The sequence below is a fragment of the Canis lupus genome, chromosome 22 (genome assembly GCF_048164855.1).
Source record: "Canis lupus baileyi chromosome 22, mCanLup2.hap1, whole genome shotgun sequence".
Taxonomy (NCBI): Eukaryota; Metazoa; Chordata; class Mammalia; order Carnivora; family Canidae; genus Canis; species Canis lupus.
In genome coordinates, this window is record NC_132859.1 from 42234308 (window position 1) to 42251970 (window position 17663).

Consider the following 17663-nt stretch of genomic DNA (forward strand, 5'->3'; position numbering starts at 1 on the left):
CTTGGGCCCAGCCTTGTCAAATTCAGTTTTCAGAAAAAAAAAACAAGCAATGGAAGTTGGGATTTTTATGTAAAAACTCTCAATTTTATGACTTTGACAACTAATCCAAATGAATCTGGCCAACCAGTTTATGCCTCTGCTTTAGGGCATTTCTGCACAGTTTCTCCATAACTAGCTATTTCACCTGAAATGTGATGGTGTCTCTCCCTCTCTCTAAAGCATGTGGTAGCTTCAATGGTTGATAACATTTACATGGCAATTATGGACACTTTGGGATTCCAGTGGTCTGCATTAAACACTTTCTCTTTTGAGTTGCCAGGTTTTATTTCTCCTGGGTTCCTGCTTGGCTTCTGTTCATTATGGCCTTTCTTCCTACCCTTCCCCTCCCTCACCTTTCTACAAGGGCAGGTGATCAAGTAGACTGCCTGGCACATAATATTTGTTGAATGATTGTGAAGTTAGGAATCCAGGCACTTCTTTCCCCCAGCAACTCTTTTAGTTTGTATCTTTTTCCTCTTGGAATGAAATTAAAGTGATTTTTCAGGAACCTGTTTAACCAGATAGAGAGCAAGGCTTCTCTGGGACCACAAATCTCCCTTTGGGCCTCTTTGTATCTGGGGGGTGCATTTTTCACTTCTAAGGGCTTTATTTACTGGCCACCAAAGCTCCCTTCTTTCAGTTGTCCTTGGTTTATGTCTGGGCACCATCTTATTGCTATGCACTGAATGGTGAAGTATGTTTTATGAATACTTATTCTTAGGACCTTCCACAGAATACTGTGACAATGTAGTCAGAGCTGTTGAGGCTTAGGGTCTTCAGTTTTGTGGGGTGTATGGGAGACAGGAGGGACGGTGTGCATCAAGGGCTGGGATTGCTGCTACCCTAGCGTAGGGTAGATGACTTCTCTCATGGGTACCATGCTTAATTATCATCTTGATTTACTCTGTTCCCTTTGCACATGGAGAGGTTGAAGAGCCATTGTAAGATGATTTTCAAACTTCTGTTTAGCAGGGAAAGCTTTTTCTTAAGTGACATTGTATAACAAGACAGGAAACAACAAATGGAGAGGATGTGGGGAAAGAGGAACCGTCTTGCACTGTTGGGAATGTGAACTGGTACAGCCACTCTGGAAAACTGTGTGTCTCAAGTTCTCCTCAATCCTGAATGTCTCTCCCATAGGCCTCTGTACTTCCTAGGAAGATGGCATCCTGTCTTCAGCTGGTCTTCAGTGAGCTTCTTCACATGTACAATGGGGCTTATCCACCGATGGCTTTGGGAACAACTGTCTGCTTGGGCCCACAGCAGCACCTCTCTTCTGGGTGATTTATTTCAGGAAAGGACAACTCACTGGCCAGCATTTGACTTATCTGAGACTTTGTTGTCTTGGAAACATGGGGCCAAGAGACTGAGGAGCAAAGAGGGCCCAAGTTAAAGATGGGTGGTACCTGGGATCCTTTTCCTGGAGTAGGAGGAACAGCACCCTTTCATGTGGCCACTGACCCTTTCAAAATCTGATGCTGATTAGAGTTTGGGGATGTGCCTTTCAATCCTTTGATTAATAGTTTCCTTGATGAATCCAAATTAAGGCCCATGTCCTTTCCCCATCTCTACTGCTCCAAAGAGCATAATAGAAAATTGCTTCCCCCTGCCCTCAGCTGCTTGGCGTTAACATCTCCTGTGTCTTTCTGATTGGACAAAGTGGGGAGGGATACAAGTAAGGTAGGTATTACCTTTGGAAACCAAATGCCTTTCTTGACAGCCTCAAGACTGGCCTGGGCCCCTCCAGTGTGTTCCCACAGAGTCCTACTACATCATTTCACGCACTATTTTGTAATTGCCTTTTACATGTCTAGTTGATGAAGTTGAATGAAAACCTCTAGGTCTGAGAGTTTGAAGTCATCGAATAATAATATTTAAAAGCAAATCATGGTGCCTTAATCAAGTGGTAAATTTGTACTTGCTGGCCTTGCCTACTTGGCAACAAAGGAACGGCCCCAGGGTGAACATCAGAATGTAATTTGCAGATGGAAGAAAATAGGTCACTCTTCATACTCTAGACTGTATTTTTAAATTAAAAAAAAAAATGAAAAAAATGAAAAACGAAAAGGAAAAGGAAAAGAAAGCCAGGGCCCAAGCTGTCCTGAGTACTTATGGTAACAATGGGAGAAAATGGTTGTAAATCCAGAATGCAGTGCCCCTGTTGTCAGGCAGGCTGTGCCTAAGCTAATAGCCCCTTAGCTCTCAGTCCCAACCTTGGTCTTACCCCCCACATTCATCAAGGTGATGGAAATGAGGCCACTTCCCATCCTAGGTCCTCCTGGGTAATCATCCTAGTGCCCCATAGTTCATTGAGCTTCTCACTTCTCATGACTATCCCCTCCCCTCCATGCCTATGGCAGCCCCTGAATTTGCCAACCTGGAGCTGCTGGCTGCTCTGTGTCTCTCTCTGAGCTCTGCCTCTTGTCCACCCAGGCTTCCTGACCCCCAATTCCTACCACATCCACTCTTGGACTCCATGTGCCTTCATCCCTCTCTAGGCTTCCCTAATCTCAGAGGGCATCCCATCATCCTTTCTTTGGCTAACTCTCCTGCCCTCAGCCTGCCCCATACTACAGAAACCACATCCACCCTTTTCACACCTGTCTGGCCTGTTAAAGAGAACTGAGCCAGACTGAGGTTAAAGCAGGAAAAACAGACTTTATCCAGGAACTATTGCAACATAAGGAAAGAGGCCTCAGTATAGAACTGGGCTCAGTTCTGAACAGAGTAAGAACAAGTGAGAGTTTATAGCTGAGGAGCAGTTTGAGAGAGTCGGTGGATGGAAATTATACTAGAGGAGGCATCAGGGGTAAGGGAGGAGGAATTCTTGCTAAGCTGACCTAACAGGATTCTTGCTGAAGGTAGGCCAGGGTGATCAGGTGTCACTGGGGGATGGTGGGGAGTGGGGGTGGGGAGGAATTTGATCAGATATCAAGGGTGGGGGAGGGGATTCTCTCTAAACTGACTTAGCAGGCTTCTTGCCAAAACTGGGCTATGCAACAGCAAGGAGGAGGCCAAGGTTGAAGGTTGAGAAGAGGGCTTACAGGACCCTGACTAAAGTTTGATTAAGATGAGGATTTTTTCAAGCCTATGAGTGCTGCCATGGGGCAATTACACATCTCTGTTCCCTGTGTCCTAGACACCACTCAGCATCTCTTTGATGTCCCAGCCCCTTCTTCCCTTCCTCTGTAGCTGCTCCAAACCCATTCTCAAGCCTCAAAAAGACTGTGCCAGCACAGAAGGAAAGAGAATCCTGGTGTGAATTCCTCCACTCCCTTCCTCATTTGCTGTACCTTGTCTCCTCTTTTTCCCTCTTTTACCTCCCTGCTGCCTATCCTCTGTCTATACATACTAGGGCTAGGACTAGACATCACTTGTTACAGGAAGTCTTCCTTGGATCCTCCAACCCCCACTGGCCAACATTAGGTTAGAGTCCCTTTCTGTGGGTTTCTACACAGTCCTGATTTTAGCTCCATCACACCACACAGTAGTGGTTGAGTCACTGTTCATCTCGCCTTCTAGACTATGAGCTCCTGGGAGGCAGAAATAGTGTTTTGCTTGTTTTTTTTTTTATATCCTCAATACTTGGCAGACTGTCTGACACATAGTAGGTGTTTGGTGTGTGTTGAATGAATGAATTCCCTTTCTGAACAAAAATTACTCCTTTCACCTGCATTCTGGACCCTTTTTCTTCCTGCCTTCTCCTGCCATCAATTGTTCTGTCTCCTCATGGTGTTTTGCATTCTACTGTCATTATTGGAATTAATAATAATAATATTATAGTGGCTATTTGCTGGATACTTACTAAGTTTCAGGCACTTTGCTGAATACCCTTAAATACGTGCTCTAGTTTAATCCTTATAATAGTCCTACGCGGGCACTATTATTATCCCACTTTCCAGATGACATTTAAATATAGTCTCCTTTATTTAAAGCATTGCCCTTCCTAGATGCTGTATTCCCTTCCACCTAATGCCGTTATGCTCTTTCATTACATTCAAAGTGCCATCTGTACCAGCTGCCTGCACACTCTGACCTCTCTGTCATTCCTATCTCACTGGAACAGAGCCTTGCCTGACTGTAAAAGCTCCCACTGACGTCACCAGTGACCTCCAGGAGGCCAGTACAGTGCCCGCTTTCACGCTCTATCGCCCCAGTTTCTCAGTAGCAGATGACACTGATGGCTCCTACCCCCCCTCCGAGCCTCTCCTTCCTTTCCAGTTTGAGTTTCCTCTGGCCCTGTAAACTGTGTGTTGCCCAGGGCTCCATTCTCTGCTTTTTCCTTTCTTCCTTCGGGCTCCACATTCTTTGCCTCAGCTTCACTAAAAGTCCCTCTCTGCAGCCCAGACCCTCTTCCTCCAACCCACCTCACCCCACTGCTCCCCCACCCCCTGGCTGCCACCCCAGTACCAAATGACCAGGACTTGTTTCCCCAAGGGTTTGTTCTCCCCCTCCCACCATAGAGGCCACACCCACCTGCTTACTTGCTGTCTCCATCCAAACCTGTCTCAGCACCTGCTGGTCCCCTCAAGTTAAGTATTCCTTAACTTGGCCAACTAACTCTTCCTATCACCCACCTCGAGGCCCAAGTAAACACATCTTCAAGAGTCCTGACTCTTTCCCTTCTCTTCCAGCCACCAGATCACATTGATTATTTATAACAGACTTCTCTCATATCTGCTTTTCTTCCCTTGTATCTTCATTGATGCTGCCCCAACAATACTGAGCCAGGTGCCCCCAGAAGAATTAGCCATGCTCTCTCTTGCCCCTGAACCTTTTTTTTTTTACTTAAAAAATTACACATATTTAAGGTGTGCAACTTGATAATTGTACATTGCTAAATAATCATCACAACTGAGGTAATTAACATATCTATCACCTCACATAGTCACCGTATGTGGGGTGTGTGTGTGTGTGTGTGTGATAACACTCAGAGCCTACTCTCTTAGCAAATTTTGGATGTTCAGTACAGTGTGGTTACCTATAGTCACCACACTGTAACTTAGATCTCCAGAACTTATTCATCTTGCATGACTCAGACTTTGTACCCTTTGACCAACATCTTCCCATTTCCCTTACCCTGAGCCCCTGCTAATCATTCTACTTTCTGGTTCTCTTGACAATTTTAGATCACAAATATAAGTAAAATTATATAGCATTTGTCCTTTTGCATTTGGCTTCTTTCATCTAGAACACTGTTCTCTAGGTCCATCTATGCTGTTGCAAATGGCAGGATTTTTTTTTTCTTTCTCATAGTTGAATGCTACTCCATTGTATGAATGTACCACATTCTCTTTCTCCATTCATCTGTCAATGGACATTTAGGTTGTTTCCCTATCTTGGCTATTGTGAAGAACAGTTCAATAAATACAGGCATGCAGGTATTTTCTTGAGATCCTGATTCTGATTCAATTCCTTTGGATAAGTACTTGGAAATGGAATTGCTGGATCAGAGGATGTTTCTATTTCTAATATTTTGAGGAACCTCCATACTGTTTTCCATAGTTGCTGCACTAGTTTACATCCCCACCAACAGTACATCAGGATTCTTTTCACATCTTCACCAATATTTACTATCTTGTCTTTTAATATACTTGTTAGCCATTCCAGCAGTTGTGAGGTGATATCTGATTGTGGTTTCAATTTGTATTTCCCTGATGATGACTTCTGTAGAGCATCTTTTCATGTGGCCAACTGGATGTCTTCTTTGAAAAAATATCTATTCAGGTCCTCTGCCCATTTTTAAATTGGATTATATATGTTTTTACTTTTGAGTTTTATGAGTTTCTCATATTTTTTTGGATATTAAACTCTTATCAGATATATAGTTTTCAAGTATTTTCTTCCATTCCATAGGTTGTCTTTTCATTTGATGATTCTCACCTCTGAGTCTTTACCCCTACTCTCTTCCTGCTTCATGACTGGTCCTCCTCCCCCTTTGCTCCTAGTTTGGCATACTTCATTATAGAAGTTATCTTTTTGCTATAAAAATACTAGAATATCTGTTTGTAGTCTCTACTAGACTATGAGTATAGAGAAGTCCAAGATTTTGCCTCTCTATTTTTGTAATGCCAGTGCCAGTACTGGGATTAGCATGGCTAGGATGTAACTCGATTTTTTTTCCTCTATGCTCATCATTTAAGTGAATCATCAATTCTTGGAGTCAGAGGCAGAAAATGCAATTCCAAAACCCAATTGTATGTGACACTTTGGGCTTCAGACCAGAGATACCAGCAAAGGGCATTCTTGATGCTCCTTTCCCCCTGCCTACCTTCCGAAGACAGGCTCAGGCACTGTGAAAAATCATGGGGATGGTGTCTGAGAAGAAAGGGATGGAGTGGTATATTTGAGGGACATTTTCATATTTTGCTATACTAAATATCTCAAAATCTGTAGATCTTTGGATTTAGCTGAGGAGTAGAGGTCGCCAGCCATGAAGGTAGACCTGAATGTTAATATCCAGTATTTGTAGGTGGCCTCTTTATTTGACGGCTCAAATTTTTGGTTCTATTTTTTCCATCTCCTCCAAACAACCCTTGATGTTGAATTCTCTTAGGAAGGAGAATCCTAATCACAGTGCATATGAATAACTGAGAGCAACTGCTCTCACCAGCAGGATGAAATGTGCTGCCATTACCTGGGCTTGAATGAAAATTATTTTCTGTCTTCCAAGCTCTCCTGGTCTCCCAAAGGGATAGAATTACAGGTTGTTTCAGAGTCTGGGGATAGAGGTGAGCAGGAACATCCAAAATCTGTGTAACATATTGCAGGGGAATCTGATTGAAGAAGATCTTTAGGCCCCTCAAGATATATGCCCCTTTGAACAAGACCTTTGTCTTGCAGGTATAAACGTCTACCACTCAACCCTGTCATGGAGCCTTCTAGACCAGACTCTTACAATGCAACAGCTGTTTACATTTACCATTCTATCTCCTAGCTGGGCCAGAGCAAATTCCTGTGATTCTCAGGGGTGAGTTTCCTCATTGGCAACAAAGACAAAAAGGAGAGTTGGACTAGATGATTCTGAGGAGCTAGGAATCCGTGGTATGCGTGACAACCTCTGCTAACCATAAGCTTGTCTAGAGACGTTGTACAGGACAGTAAATTATAGGGTGGGGTTTCTTCTTTCTCTTTACTTGAGAAGTTAATTCTTGGAAATGGCCTGTTAACCATCTTGTATAGGTGCCACCACCACGTGAACATGCCCAGGCTAGCCAGCTGCAGGATAAAAGACATGTGTCCCAGCCACCCCTGTTACCCAGTTGATAGCAAGCCCATCCTGCAAAGCAGAACCACAGGCATGCCTTGGGACTGTCTGCAGGCCCACAAGGGAGCCCAGCTGAGGAGAAAATAACTGCCCAGCCAAGCCCAATGAAGGGCCTTCACAATGCCTGAGCTAAATAAATAGCCATTATTTTAAGTCCATAGGTTTGGGGATAGTTTGCTTTGCAGTAAAACTGGATTATGGGCAAAATGGGCCAGTAGTATTCCTGCTCCTGACCTTCATGCACACATCAGCAGACAAGGAGGTGGGAGTGGTAAATAAATGCGCAAAAACAACAGGGAATGGAGCCAGGTTTCTTGGTCATAGGTCACCCAACAAGAGGAGTGGGGAGGATGGAGGAATGGATGGTGTCACCAGTGAGTTCAGAGCTGATTGGAGCTGACAGGCAGCTATTGGTGTGCCTGCAAAGCCCCAATCCCACCTGGTTTTCTTGCTGGGCAGATAGGTATCTCCTTGACTCTTATTCTGGGCAAAACAACAAACAGAGTTTTGTTTTTCAGGCAGAAAGGAACTTAATGTTTTATAAGACAGCTGCTGAATCTTACCACAGGGGTGCCTAACTTCTGGAGTTTCGGGGCCAAGTGAGAACAATGACAAAGGGAAGAAAAGCATCTTTGGAGAGAAGCTACTCAGAGTTGCCAATGCCCTCTAGCTCTGAAAGGCACCCCATGAGAAGTAGGAATTTGGTCTGGCCCAGCCAGGAGATGGAATGGTAAATGTAAACAGCTGTTGCTTTGTAAGGGTCTAGTCTCCATGACGGAGATGAATGGTGGAAGTTTACATCTGCAAAGGGTCTTAAAGGTTGTCTTGTGAGAAATTTTTGTCCTCCATTTGAAAGCTTTGTTTTATTGTTAGAGTTATTGTTTTTATGGATACAAGCAAAACCTGAATCTATTCTCTTTGGAAAGTAGTCATACAGAAGTGGCATTGCCTCTTCATGCCACCCTTGCAAAGGAAGCCACTGTCAGCATACTCTCAACCCCTTACTCTCAACCCCTCTCTCTTTACATTCACATAAAAATGGATATATATTCACAAATCTACTTTTCTATTGCTACATTATGGTATCATACCAAACACAATGTTTTTTAATTTGATTTTCTCACTGACCAGTATGTTTTGGAGGTCTTTTTGTCTTCATATATGTGGAGGTCAAATTCAATTTTTTAAAGGCTGCATAGTATTCCATCATAAGGATATCCATGCTCCCTTGATTACTTCATGATTGATGAGAAATGTAGATTGCTTCTACTTCGTTGGCTATAATAAACCTCAAAGTCAGAAACACTTTTGTGCACAACTCTTTGAGCATATATGAGTGTTTCTTTAGGGCAGATACCTAGAAATGGAATTACTAGAACAGAGGGCACATGTATTTCTCAGGTATGGCATAATTTGCTTTTAAACCATCTCCACTTGCTGCTTGCTCTAGGGAAGTTATTCAATTAACTTTTCATTTCTTCTGCAATTGATATTGGTCTATTCAGGTTTGGCCTCTTCTTTAGTAAGTTTTTAAGATTTGTTTTTCTCCCTGGAAATCATCTATTACATTTGAATTTTCACATTTGCTGGTAATTATGCTATTTATATTTAGCCTTTTAAAGATTAATTTTATTATTTTATTTGACAGGAGAGAGACAGAGAGAGAGAACATGAGACAGGGAAGGGGCAGACAGAGAGGGAGAAGCAAACTGCTGCTGAGCAGGAAGCCTGATATGAGGTTTGATCCCAGGACCTGAGATCATGATCCAAGCCAAAAGCAGAGGCTTAACTGACTGAGCCACCCTGGTGCTCCATATATTTAGCCTTTTTAAATTTATAACAATCTCCTCTTTTACCCACATCTCTTTTTGTCATTAATATTGTTTGTGTCTTCTGTATTTTTTTCTTAAAGATTTATTTATTTATTTATTTATTTATTTATTTATTTAGAATGTGAGCAGGGGTGGGGGGGCAGTGGAAGAGAGAGAATCTTAAGCACACTCTGCATTGAGCATGGAGCCTGACGTGGGGCCTGGTCTCACCACCCTGAGATCACGACTGGAGCAGAAATCAAGAGTTGGATGATTAACCAACTGAGGCACCCAGGTGCCCCATTCTGTGTTTTCTCTTGATCAGGTTTGCCAGAGGTTTATCTGTTGATCTTTTCAAAGAATGAATTTAGTTCTTATTGGTTATTCTTGCTTTGGTTTTTTGGCCCATTAATTTCTTTTATCTTTATTAAATGCTCCTACATCTTTGAAACTGCTCTGTAGAGCTTTTGTATAATTTTTCTGGTAGTATGTTTAATTCATTTAAAGATTTTTAGTTTTCTAATATATGCATTTAAAATTTAAACTTTTCCCGTGAGAACTACTTTTGGTGTATTCTCATTTTTGTTCACTTTTGAATAGTAATAATTTCCATTTTATTTTTGTTATCCAAAAATTATTTTGGAAAAATTTTTAAGTTTTTATTTAAGTTCCAGGTAGTTAACATACAATATAATATTAGTTTTAGGTGTACAATACACTGATTCAATACTTACATACAATACTTGATGCTCATCACAAGTACACTCCTTAATCCCCATCACCTATTTCACACATACCCCCACCCACCTCCTTTCTGGTAACCAGCAGTTTGTTCTCTATAGTTAGGAATCTGTTTCTTGGTTTTCCCCCCTCTTCCTCCCCACCTTTCTTGTTTGTTTTGTTTCTTAAATTCTACATAGTAGAATTCATAATAGTGAAATCATTCAGTATTTGTCTTTCTTATATTTAGAAATATTTTAATATTTCTAAGCAGACAATCTTTTTGGCTATCCTTTTGATGCTGATTTCTTAGTTTTTAGCATTGTGGTCTGAAAATATACCTGTATGATTTCTGCTTCACGGAAAATTTTTTCTAGATTTTATTTCTAGATTCTCTCTCTCATCAAGTTTATTATTATGGTATTCAAAGTCTCTATGTCTTGAAGGTTTGGGTTATTTAATGAGAGGGATGGACAAATCCTCCCTTCTTTCCCACTCCTCCTTTAGCTTTATTGAGATATATTGACATAGTCTTGGGTAAGTTCAAGGTGTATAGTTTCATTTGATATGATATACTTACACATTTGATATACTTATATATTGCAAAATGATTACCATAATAGCATTAACGAACACCGCCATCATTTTACATAATTATCTTTTTTCTGTGGTGAGAATATTTAAGATCTAGTCACTTAGCAACTTTCAAGTATATAATACAGTATCATTAGCCATAATCACCATGCTGTACATCAGAGCCCCAGAACTCGTTAATTTTATACCCGCAAGTTTATACCCTTTGGCCAGTATCATCCCATTTCCCCACTCCTGTCCATGGTCATTATTCTACTTTCTGTATCTATGAGTTTGGCTGTTTTAGATTACACATATAAATGAGATCATACAGTATTTGTCTTTCCCTATATCGTTCATCTCACTTAGCATAATGCCCTCAAGTTTCATCCAAGTTGTTGCAAATGGCAGGATTTCCTCCTTTCTCATGGTTGAATACTAACTATTCCCTCACATATCATATCTTCTTTATCTATTCACCCATTGGCACTTAGGTTATTCCCAAACTTTGGCTATTGTGAGTAATACTGCATTGAACACAGGGGCACAGACATCTCTTTGAGATTCTGTTTTCATTTCTTTTGGATATATACCTAGAAGTGGAGCTGCTGGATCATAGAGTGGTTCTATTTTTAATTTTCTTTCTTTTTTTTTTTAATTTTATTTATTTATTTATTTATGATAGTCACAGAGAGAGAGAGAGGTGCAGAGACACAGGCAGAGGGAGAAGCAGGCTCCATGCACCGGGAGCCCGATGTGGGATTCGATCCCGGGTCTCCAGGATCGCGCCCTGGGCCAAAGGCAGGCGCCAAACCGCTGCGCCACCCAGGGATCCCTATTTTTAATTTTCTGAGGAGACTTCATACTGTTTTCCTAGTGGCTGTACCAACTTACATTCCCACCAACAGTGCACAAGGACTCCCTTTATTCCACATCTTTGCCAACATTTGCTATCTCGTCTCTTTCTTGATGATGGCCATTCTAATAGTTGTAAAGTGATAGATATCTCATTGTGGTTTTGATTTACATTTCCGTAGCTATGAAGTGATGTTGAATACCTTTTCATGTACCTATTGGCCATTTGTGTATCTTCTTCAGGAAAACGTCTGTTCAAGTCTTTTGCCCATTTTTTAAAAAAGATTTTATTTTATTTATTCATGAGAGACACAGAGAGAGGCAGAGACATAGGCAGAGGGAGAAGCAGGCTCCATGCAGGGAGCCTGATGTGGGACTGGATCCCCGGACTCTGGGATCATGCCCTGAGCCAAAGGCAGACGCCTAACTGCTGAGCCACCCAGGCATCCTCCTTTGTCCGTTTTTAAGTTGGATTGTTTAGGTTTCTTTGCTATTGAGTTGTGTAAATTCTTTATATATTTTGAATATTAGCTCTTTATCAGATACATGATTTACAAATGTTTTTCCCATTCCACTAGTTGCCTTTTCAATTTTTGATCATTTCTTTTGCTAGACAGAAGCTTGATGCAGTTCCACTTACCATTAACTCTTGGACAAGGTGGGAGTTATGGGCACCAATTCCCATGCAGTCGAATACCTATGTATAAAGTGACTACCCTGAAACTTAACTATTAGTAGTTTACTGTGGACCAGAAGCCTTACTGAAACATTATAATTAATACATATTTTGTATGCCATATTTATTATATACTGTATTCTTACAATAAAGTAAGCTAGAGAAAAGAAAATATTTTTTTAGAAAATCATAAGGAAGAGAAAATACACTTACAGTATTGTAGGTATATTTATTGAAAAAAATGTCTGCACATAGGAAGGCCAGGCTGGCATTGGAATGGTAGGCAGCAATAGGCCAGGCCCCTGGGAGACAATGTTCTGAAGTCTGGTGGCTTTGGTTTATTAGTGGCAGCCACCAACCAGGCTGTGGCTGGTGACAGTAGCTTGGAGGTACAGTATAGCTGCTCCATCTGCCCAGAGGTGTAGCCAGTTAATGTGGCATATCTCATTTTTGTTTTATGTATGTTGTGTATCCCTGCTTCTTAGGGATAAATCCCACTTAATCAAGGTGTATGCTACTTTTACTGTATGTTGGATTTGATTTGCTGATATTTTGTTGGGAATTTTTGCATCCATTATTCATCGGGGATATTGGTCTGTAGATTTCCTTCCTCGTAGTATCTTCATCTGACTTTGGATTCAGGATAATACTGGCCTTATAATGAGTTTGGGAGTGTTCCGTCCTCTTCAATTTTTTGGAAGAGTTTGAGAAGTATTGACATTAATTCTTTTTTAAATGTTTGGTAGAATTCACCGGGGGGAAGAAAAAAGAATTCACCAGGGAAACCATCCAGTTCTGGGCTTTTCTATGTTGTGAGGTCTTAGATCACTGATTCAATTCAGTCTCTTTATCTGTTATTGGTCTATTCAGATTTTCTATTTCTTGAAGATTCAGTCTTGCTAAGTTGTATATTTCTTTGAATGTATCCATTTCTTCTAATTTAATCAGGTTGTTGGTGTATAACTACTCATAATATAATGGCAATAATTAAATATTTTGCCCATTTTAAAATTGGGTTGAATATTTTCTAACTGCTTCTACTAGGTCGGTATTCCCCTAATACCAAAAGCAGACCAAGACATTGCAAGAAAAATAAGACTATCAATCACTATCTATTATGAATATAGACACAAAAATCCTCAATAAAATATTAGCAAATTGAATCCAGCAACATATAAAAAGAATTATATACCATGAGTAAATAGGATGTATCCTGGGAACATAAGACTGGTTTAACATCCAAAAAATCTATTAATGTAATATACCAACCATATAGACAGACTACAGGACACAACCACATGATCATCTCAGTAGATGTAGAAATGATATTTGATAAAATTCAAGACACTTTTATAGATTACACATATAACATCAACAACAAAAACTATCAAAGTAAGAATAGAAGAGAACTTTCTCAACCTGGTAAAGGGTATCTGTGAAAATCCCACAACTAACAATACTTAATGGTAAAGGCCTGAAAGCTTTTCCTCTATGATCGAAAACAAGACAAGGATGTCCGCTCTTGCTTCAATATTGTACTGGAGCTTTTGATGGACAATTAGGCAAGAATATGGATTGTGGGGAAGGGCATCTAGATTGGAAAGAGAGAAGTAAAATTATCTTTCTTTGAAGATGACATGATCTTATATATAAAATCCTAAGGAATCCTCTGAAGAACTATTAGAATGAATAAACAAATTGAACAAGATTGCAAGTTGTAAGATCAAAATTTTAAAAATCAATTCTTTTCTTATATACTTGCAATGAATAATCCAAAAATAAAATGAAGAAAACAATTCCGTTTACAGTAACATCAAATGAATTTAAAACTATGAAATACAGTTGAAATAATTAAAATTGGGTTTTCTGTCTTTTATTATTGAGTTGTAAGTGTTCTTTACATATTCTGAATAAAAGTTTTGATCAGATATATGATTCACAAATATCTTCTCTTGATCTGTGGGTTGTCTTTTCGTTTTCTTAATAGTGTCTTTGAAGTGCAAAAGTTTTTCATGTTGATGGAGTCAAATTTATACTTTAAAAAAATGGAGAGTTCTTTTGGTATCATATCTAAGTAATCTTGCCTAATCTAAAGTCATGAACATTTTCTCTTATGCTTTTTCTAAAAGTTTTATAGTTTTAGCTCTTACATTTAGGTCAATGATTTATCTTGTGTTAATTTTGTTTATGGTTTAGAATAAGGATCTAAAATCATCTTTTTGCATTGGATGTCCAATTGTCCCAGAATCATGTTTAAAAAGCTATTCATTACTTTGACAAATCATCCAAATATCAACTGACCATAAATGTAAGAGCTCGTTTTTGCATGCTTAATTCTGTTTATGTCTACTCCTAAGTTTATACTATCCTATTCTATACTATACCTCACTGTAGCTTAATAGTAAGTTTTAAAACTGAGACTTGAAACCCCTTCAATTTTATTCTTCTCCTTTAAGATCCTTTTGATTATTCTAAGTAATTTGCATTTTCATATAAATTTTAGGATTATCTTGACAATTTCTGCAAAAGAACAGCTAAAATTTTGACAGGACTTACACTGAATCTATAAATTAATTTGGGGAGAGTTACTATCATTTTTGAGTCTTTCAGTCCATGAATCAAACATAAATATTTATTTATTTAGATTTTTTTAAGTTTCTCTGAGCAATGTTTTGTAGTTTTCCATGCACAAATCTTGTACTTCTTTTGTTAATTTTATTTCTAAGTTTGTAATGCTTTTTGATGTTATTGTACATGGAATTGTTTTCTTAATTTTATTCTTGAACTGTTCATCGTGAATTTGTAGAAGTATGATTTTTATATATTTAACTTGTTATTAGTCACTGAACTTGTTTATTAGTTCTATTATTTTGATTTCCTACTTATAGGATTACATTATCTGTGAATAAAAACATTTTTAGTTCTATTTTCCAACTGGGATGCTTTTAATTTCTTTTTTCTTGTCTGATTGCACTAACTAAAACTTCTAGTACAAGGTTGAATGGATGTGGCGAGAGCAGACATCCTTGTTTTTTCCAATCTTAGGGGGAAAATGTAGTCACTTATCATTAAGTATGGTATTGGTTGTAGGTTTTTTATAATGCACTTCATCAGGCTGAAGAAATTTCTTTCTATTCTGAGTTTGCTGAGAGTTTTATCATTCATGGGTGCCAGATTTTGTCAAATGTTTTTTCTGCATCTGTTGAAATGGCCAATAGTTTTGGTCTTTTGTTCTATTAACATAGTGTATTACTTTAATTGTGTTTTTTTGTGTGTGTGTTAAACCAGCCTTGAAATATTGGATAAATTGCATTTGGTCATGCTATATAATTGTTTTATATGTTGCTGGATTCAGTTTGCTAATAATTTCCTGAGAACTTTTTGCATATATATTCATAAGAGATATTGATTTTAGTATCAGGGAAATCTTAGCCTGAGAGAATGAATTGGAAAGTTTTTTCCCTTCCTTTATTTTCTGTAAGAGTTTCTGAAGGATTGGTGTTAATTCTTCTTTAAGTATTTGGTAGAATTCATCAGTGAAGCCATCTGGGCTAGTACTTTTCTGTGTTGGAAAATTTTTAATTACTAATTCAATGCTTTTACTTCTTTAAGTCTAGTCAATTTTTTAAAACTTCTTGAGTCATTTTCTTAAAATTTTTCCTTTCCAGGAACTTCTCCATTTCATCTAAGTTGTCTAATTTGCTGGCATAAAAGTCTTCATAGCATAGTATTCCCTTATATATCTCTTTTTAAAGTTAATAACATCCTGGACATGGAAGTTTTGCCTTCTTTTCTTTTTTTCTTTTTTGAAAGCCAAATAATTTTAAAAATATTTTATTAAAAAATATTTTATTTAAATTCAATTTACCAACATATAGTATAATACCCAGTGCTCATCTCATCAAGTGCCCTCCTTAGTGCCTGTCACACAGTCACCCCAGCCGCCTATCCATCTTCCCTTCTGCAGCCCTTTGTTTGTTTCCCAGACTTAGGAGTCTCTCGTGGTTTGTCTTCCTCTCTAATTTTTCCCTACTCAGTTTCCCTACTTTCCCTATGGTCCCTTTCATTATTTCTTATATTCCACATATAAATGAAACCATATGATAATTGTCTTTCTCTGATTGACTTATTTCACTCAGCATAATATCCTCCAGTTCCATCCACATCGAAGCAAATGGTAGATATTTGTCCTTTTGATGGCTGAGTAATATTCCATTGTGTATATATAGTTTTTGCCTTATGTTGCAAATAACATCAATCCCTTTCAGTAGGAGAGCTGCCAGTCTTGTGACCTGCCCCATGAAGATAGAAACCCTTTGCTATAGAGGTGGGGTTGGGGAAAATGGAAATTGCTGCAAACTAAAATGTCACAGACTCCTCCCATTTTATAAGCACATCCAATTTGTTGTATGCTTTAGCCAATCTTCAGAATCTTTAAAGGGTTTTTTATTAAAATTTTTCTCAGTTTTATTACTTCTTTTTTTGTTAAAGGATTTTCCAAGTTTGTCTTTCAGCTATTTCAGAAGTCTTCCCTCCTACCTCCACCATTTGCATTTATTGCAGTTAATTTATACAAATCAAAGTTATTCCTGCCATCTTATTGTAGTTTTATATTTACCATATTTTATGTTCTCATTCCCCTCATGTTGCCTTTTAGTGAACTGATTGCATTTTCTTTAATCTTTTTTCTTCTTAATGACTTAATAATTTAGATACTATTTCTTGTCTTCCTGCAGTTACCTTTAATTTTTAAATAAATACATGTAAACACATTTTTTCTACCCATACTTAAAGTTAATAAGTGTTTATATCCCCTCTCCAAATAAAACATGACTTTGGTATGTTTTTATTTTTCTAGTCTCTCTCATTTCCCTTTTCCCCCACTGCAGTATCTTCCCATGTTGAGACCATTTGCATTTTATCTTTAATCTTAATTTTTATTCTTTTTGTTAAGTAATTAATGTCTTTTTAGGTAGCTGTGAGTTTTTTTTTTTTTAATTTTTTTTTTTAACTTTTATTTATTTATGATAGTCACAGAGAGAGAGAGAGGCGCAGAGACAGAGGCAGAGGGAGAAGCAGGCTCCATGCACCGGGAGCCCGATGTGGGATTCGATCCCGGGTCTCCAGGATCGCGCCCTGGGCCAAAGGCAGGCGCCAAACCGCTGCGCCACCCAGGGATCCCGGTAGCTGTGAGTTTTGTTGATTCTTTTGTCACCATTCTTTCTTCATTGCCCTTTAGCCATCACTCACATGGGCACTGTATAGTCTAGACTTTCCCATCCATAATAAACGAATCAGGACCTAATTCTCCATTTTAAAATATCCCACTATCTGACTATCATTGCCTTTCCTTCTAGCTCATTACTCTGGTCCTGTCATGGCAGAAGATATCTGACTTTATTGAAGCTTCCAAATTTTTGACTTTATCTTTGATCACCATCCTTCACTGTCTATTTCCCTCTTTACCCCTTTTAGGTTATGTAGACAATGCAATATAACTGTCTCCTTGTAAACACCCTTTGCCCCTCGTAATTACTCCTGGGAAAACAACCCGGTTAAACCCTAGTTTTCTGCTTACTCCATGTTTGTGCCCAAGAAGCTGAATAATACTTGGGAAAATGACGTTAAATCACCTCAAATTTGTAGATCTCACAAGAGCACTCAACACTTTCAGACATGTCTACTACTCTCTTCCAATAAATTTATCCTCTCTCAGTTATTT